The 6811-nt window shown below is 40.3% G+C and overlaps 1 long non-coding RNA gene across 1 annotated transcript; it reads right to left on the bottom strand.

Annotated features, from left to right (window-relative positions):
• Positions 1-5936: 5936 nt before the first annotated feature.
• On the bottom strand, positions 5937-6811 carry LOC107184159. Its single transcript, XR_001514977.1, has 2 exons — positions 6739-6811; positions 5937-6202 (listed from the first exon to the last, which is right to left on the bottom strand). It is a non-coding gene; the product is annotated as an uncharacterized LOC107184159 (long non-coding RNA).

A 6811-nucleotide genomic window follows, 5' to 3' on the forward strand; every position in this document is an offset into this window, starting at 1 on the left:
GGCATATGTCTGAGATTTTGTTGCCTTTGGATTCTTCTAGAATTTTTATGGTTTCCTGTCGTACATCTAAGTCCTTTATCCATTTTGAGTTTATTTTTGTATATGGTGTAAGTTGGTGTTCTAGTTTCATTTTCTTGCATATATCTGTCCAATTTTCCCAACACCATTTATTGAAGAGACTATCTTGGCTCCATTGTATGTTCTTGCCTCCTTAAAACTGTGCAAAGCAATCTTAATAGTCAATAGTCAAAAATTACAACTGTTGCATAAAAATTTTTGCTACAATATTAAAAATTCTTATTTTCATTTATAAATGTACAGTGATAGTTTTTTAAAAAAACACAGGGTTTTACTCTTTTTAAAAAAATGTGTTTTTTTAATTGATTTCAGAGAGAGAAAGGGAGAGGAAGAGATAGAAACATCAATGATGAGAATCACTGATGAGTTGACTCCTGCATGCCCCCTCCTGGCGATTGAGCCCATACCTGGGCATGTGCCTTGATCAATAATGAAACCTTGACTTCCTGGTTCATGAGTTGATGCTCAACCAATGAGCCACATGGGCCAGGCTGTGTTGTTGTTGTTGTTTTTAATGGACATGCCTATACTATTGTACTTATTGTGATTAATAACATGCTTGGTCCTGGCCAGGTGGCTCGGTTGGTTGGAGCGTCATCCCCTACACCAAAAAAAGGTTGTGGATTCGATTCCTGGTCAGGGCACATACCTAGGTTGCAGGTTTGATCCTTGGTTGGGGTGTGAATGGGAGGGGCCCATCGATGTGTTTTGTTTTGTTCTCTCTCTCTCTCTCTCTCTCTCTCTCTCTCTTCCTTCCGCTTTCTCTAAAAATCAATGAAAACAAATTTAAATCCTTGAGTAAGGATTTAAAATAATTTATATATACAAAAGGGTAAGCAACCATCAGACTGCCCCAACCGTCTGTTAGGTATGATGGGCACTGACCACCAGGGGGCAGATGCTCAATGCAGGAGCTGCCAAGCTGCAGTGACTTGGCAGTGGCAGTTCTCAGGTAATGAACCCAGAGAGGAGGGAGCCCAATTTCTGCAGGTCTGTGCAATTCCACCTTCAGCCGTGGGTTATGCTGTTGCTGGGGCACTGTTGGCCCAAATCTGGTTTACTGCCGAGCTGCGATGACCGCAGATGTCCTTCCAGCAGCGGTGCTGCCCTAGGTGCGGCAGGCCTGGGAAGGGCTGCAGGAGGTTGGCTCCAGGGTGTGTCCAGCCCTCTCTCCCAGTCCCACCCAGTTGGCCACCTTCTAATTAATTTCCTTTCAATGTGCACGAATCTGTGCACCGGGCCACTAGTAATAAATAATATGCTTGTACTTCTTCCTACAATCTTATTTGAGTTTCCTATTTATCCTACTTTTAATTTGCTTTTTTATTCCTTCTTTATTGCCTGCTGATCCAGTAACTAAGTTTTCTCTAGGTCACTTCCCCCCACATCCCTTCTGTGGTTGTGGAAGCTACACACTCTATTTCTCTTATTTTGGTGAATATCCTTCAAAGTTTAACATGCATATCCATAATGAACTCTGTCATATTCAAGATCTTTTTTAATTATTAAGTTTATTAGGTGATATTGGTTAATAACATTATATCAATTTCAGGTGTACATTATAATTTGACATCTATGTACTCAATTTCATGCACACCATCCAAAGTCTGGTTTCTTTCCCTTACCATATATTTGACCCACTTCACCCTCTCCCCTCCCCTTCTGGTAACTACCATTCTGTTGTCTGTATCTATGAGTTTGTTTTTGTTTTGCTCATGTTATTTTTTGTTTTATATTCCATATAAGTAAAATCCAATGTTTTGGGTCCTTTTCTGTCTGACTTATTTCACTTAACATAATACTCTCAAGATCCATCCACGGTGTCACAAATGGTAATATTTCATCTTTTTAATGTAGTAATCTTTTAAAGAGCTTTCTAAAGTTGGGATAATTCCCTGGTTACAGATTCCACCTCCCCAGCATAAAATTGAATTCAGAACTCTAATTTCCTGCCTCCGTTGCAGCTGGGAGGCAGGCCTATGACATAGGCTCTGCTAATTAAGCAGCACGGTGGAAATGTGAAGATACAAACCATGCAGTCAGCTTCCATTTTCCTGGTGCAGGTAGATCCAGTTTGTGGAGGTAGCAGTGGTTGCAAGGTCAAGTTTCTGACAGAATTGGAATTGATGTTGACAATAGGAGTAGATGAAGAAAAGTTGAGCTCCTGGCATTTGATACTTGATGGCAGCAGCAGCAGTTCATGTTCTGTTGCATGGCCTAGGGCACTTTTTTCTAGAAGCTTAACCCAAGCTGGGTTTTTTTTCAATTCTCCCAATAACTCTGGGAGTTGTTGAATATCAATGTAAGAAATTCTTGCTTCAAGTCTATTCTTCGCAACAACAAACCTTAACCAATAAAATAACTTGTCAGAATCTAAATTTAAGGAATATCTCACTTAATAAAAGGAGTCTCTTCACTAACTCAAAACTCCCTTCTGCCATCAGCTAACGTATTTTTAATGGCTAATATTTTAATTTCACTTGGTTTTAAAATTCCAGAATACTGGCACATTAAGAAATACTACTGATTTGCCTGACCAGCATGGCTCAGTGGTTGAGTATCAACCAATGAACCAGGAGGTTGTGTTTTAATTCCTGATCAGGGCACATGCCCAGTTTGTGGGCTCAATCCTTAGTGGAGAGTGTGCAAGAGGCAGCCGATCAATGATTCGCTCTTATCATTGATGTTTCTATCTTTCCCTCTCCTTTCCTCTCTGAAATCAATAAAAATATATTTTAAAAAATACTACTGACTTATATTAACCAAGATATTTACTTACGTATTATTTACTTATCCTTCTGCAATCTCACTTATTCCTTTAGGGTTCAGCTTTTTTTCTTTTTTCTCTTTGGAGTATCTTCTTTAGTATTTCTTTTAATGAGCACCTGTAAGTTCTAAAGTTTATAAATGTGTTTATTTTGTTCTTTCTCTTGAAAGATGGTTTAGCTAGCTATAGAATTTTAGTTTCTCAGTTATGGACTATTAATACTTTGGATATAGTTTCCATTGTCTTCTGTAACCTATTATTGCTGATAAATCTGCTGACAGGATGACTGTCAGGTCTCTTAGGGTAATTTACTTTTCTCAGTAGTAACTTTTAAAATTTTCTTGCTGTGTTTGGTATTTTGTAATGTCACTACGATGTACAGGTTTCAATGAAAACAATTTAGTCTGTTTGAGCCTTAGCATCTTCCTTTGACCAGATAACTCATGTTCTTTTCCAAGTCTGAAAAATTCTCACACATCATCTCTATGGATGTTGTTTTTGCTTCATACTCTATTTTCTCTCCTCCAGAAAGTCTTTTAGATGTATATCAGGTCTTCTAATTCTATCCTCTAGGTTTCTGAACTTATCTTTGCTGCTTTTGCAGTTTAGTGTATGCATTTCCATGTATTTCAGGCTCTCCATAAAAATAATTTTTATAATGTAGGGATTCTTTCACTCAGAAGTCATCAATAGTTGTCTATTTCTTACCACCTAAGCTACTCTTCTAGCTTAAGGCCCTCATGCATCCAGACACCCTGCCAGTGATTAGTTGGGTAACTACAGGCACACAACTTCTTTGAGCCAGAGTTTCCTAACACAAAGGACTTATTGAGATTATTAAAAAAACTTAAGAGTTAAAGCATGTAAGGTGCTGACAAGTACACAACACAGTATCACAGTAAATAACATTTGGAGTGGTGCCCTAGCTCACAGAAATTTCCCTGGTGGTCACCTATACGACATCTTTCCTCCCACCATTTTAGACATTAATTCTGAATGGAAGTTATCAATTCCTTGGTGGTTGTGATTGGCTGAGGCATGGACACATGAGCCTAGACCAACTGAGACTTTTAAAATTTGATGTTTCCTTTATGACTGCAGAGTACTTAAAAAGTGAGTAGAACTGCTGGCTGTACTAAGGGAGAAAGTGACATTTAGAAAAGGGGGGAGGAAAAATAAGGGTGGGAGAGATATTAACACCATTCAAGTGCCTGGCCTCATTAACTTAGATGATGTGCGACTTTTCAATACTATAGATTCCTTTAACATTTGAATAGTTTATAATAAGCAGAAATACCTTTTAATAAAGATTTTAAAATATCAGAATTTGAAGATGAATCTTATTTCATTTTATTGCTTAATTATATAGATTTCTTATTCCTGTATTTCAGAATGGTTGTTACCCTTTCTCCAGCTATGGAAATGTAGTTGCTGCAATACTAAATTTGAATGGTCCTTCAGAGTTCCCACAACCTTTCATAGTATTATGTTAGTTGATTTGGTGAGATGAGTAGTCTAGGTAATGTTAAGCTTAGTTTCTATACTAGTAAATGGTGAATTTATGATGCAAACCGTGTTCAGAGTGTGAAGGGTGAGAACCTGGCTAGGTATTAAACATCGTCAACCAGGAGAGCTCAGAGAATACTACTGGCAAGGTTGTCAGAGATGGTACATTATAAGTCATTTTTAAAAAATATACTTTTATTGATTTCAGAGAGGGAGAGACAGAAACATCAATGATAAGAATCATTGATTGGTTGCCTCCTGCATTCCCCACACTGGGGATGGAGCGCGAAACCCAGGCATGTGCCCTGACCTCAAATCGAACCTTGACCTTCTGGTTCATAGGTTGACGCTCAACCACTGAGCCATGTCAGCCAGACCAAATCATTTTCAATAATTATTGTTCATTAGAAAGTTTCAGAAGAACTCTAAAAAGTTTCACTAACTCAATCATAAAATCCAGTAAAATGCTCTTGTGTTTTTCCAAAAGTTAATCTTCGCCATGTTTCTAATCAAGTTCCTGTTGTGCTTCAAAATTCAAGAACTTTTATTTAACCCAGAGGAGAGATAACTGGGGGTGGGACCAGGGAGAGAGGAATGTATTAATTCCTGCCCAGACATCCACAGTGCTTAACAGGCTAATGTATGAAATGGGTAAATTCTTACACTCTTTGACTAAGAGAACTTAATTGGTTAGAGCACATGGGAAATTTTCACAAGGTAACTTATAATCACAAAGCACTCTAGTAAAAGTACTCTAGTTTTGGAGATGTCAAATGCTTTCACATGAACTCTTTTACCCTCAGTGGACTGATAAATAGAGACTGAGTAACAATTAGTATACATACCTATTTCATCTGCTGCAATTGATGAAGAGAGAGATGTACTCAAAATAATGTGATGCTTAGAATATTTCGACTTTTCTTTTTTAAAATGATTTTTATTTAAATGCATACAAAGGTAATATTCCAACTTCATAAATTGTTAACTTTAGCATTCATACAGCATTTCACTCATTTGAAAGTAATCTGTGGACTTGATTTCCTCACTTCTCAAGAATTCCCAATTATGCACAGACTTTGGAGGGGGAGGGAGGGGAATCAAAGCAAACTGCAAATGAAATGAGTTACTCATAGACAAATAATTTCAAAGACAAATTCATAAAAATCCTTTCACTTTTCCAATTATATTTATTTATTTATTTATATATTTCTAAATATATTTTTTGTTGTTGATAGCATTGCTTCTTTTTTAACTTTATCCTGATTGTTACCTCCCAATTATGAGAATCCCTCCATTTTAAGTAGAACGCATAATTTATGATGGGGTACATAATTTTAGATAAGAAATTGTTTCGATAGAATCATTTTGCACTCTGATAGTTTCATTTTTTATGTGTTAAAAACTGTTAAAAGATAAACTTTTTTGTTATAAGTACAGCATTGCAATATACTGACAGTCCTGGCATGGGTCCCTCGTTCTCATGACTGCCATTAGACTCAAATCGATCCTCTGAATAGTCTGTCTCAAGAGACACAAACGATGTAGGGAACAAGGGACTTTTAAAAACCGAGCCTGACGTCACACATTCGTGTCTTAACCATCTGTACCTTTTTTATTAACCAGGGGCTGGAGCTGCCCAGGCGGACAGACACAGGCGCACAACAGTCTTCTCCCACACACGCCGGGAATGGTAACCGTGTGCGGCTGCCGAAGAAAAGCCGTGTCAGAGCTGTGGGGTGGCGTGGGGGTGTGCGTAGCAGGGTGAGGGAGCCATTCCTCTTCTACATCCAAAGGTGCTATTTATTGGAAATCCGGCACATCCTTTGATTTCTCTCGAGTGGGAGGCAAAACCTTTCAGATGCGAAAAGAAGAAAGAAAAAAGAATCAAGCCTGGCAGGGGGACTTTGGAGAGAAAGCACAGCCTGGCCTCGGATTGGGACGGCGGGCAGAGAAAGGCTCGGGCGTCTACAACCTGTTTGGCTGCAAAGATGCCGCTTTCCGCCCGAGTCCCAACATCCGCCACCTCCCACAAGGTTGCAGCCCGGCGTCACCTCTCGCCTTTGCGCACCTCCTCCAACCTCCCCAATTCGAGGCGTGTGTGCCGGTGAAGGCATTCCTTCTTCGCCGTGCAAGATCCGGCTCGTTCATGCTCCCCCTCCTCCGCTCCCTTTGGCCCTGCCCGCCACACCGGGAGGGCAGCAGCCGCTCGGGGACCACCTCTCACCCCACTCCCCCGGCTCTTTCATCCTCTCCAAGCCCAGGGCGCATTCCCACTCTCCCTCCACTGGCGAGTCCGGTTTGCTCCCCAAACCCGAGAGGCGCTTCCAGGAAGGCGGCAGCCTTCAGGTGCCCAGCACTCACGCCCCTTCCGGCCTCTCACCCCGTACCTTCGACCTTCCCGGCTTTGGGGAGCGTCTGCACTCCACCTCCACGTGCAAGCCGGGGGCTAGCGAGCACCTT

Source organism: Myotis davidii, unplaced genomic scaffold (genome assembly GCF_000327345.1).
Source record: "Myotis davidii unplaced genomic scaffold, ASM32734v1 scaffold962, whole genome shotgun sequence".
Taxonomy (NCBI): domain Eukaryota; kingdom Metazoa; phylum Chordata; class Mammalia; order Chiroptera; family Vespertilionidae; genus Myotis; species Myotis davidii.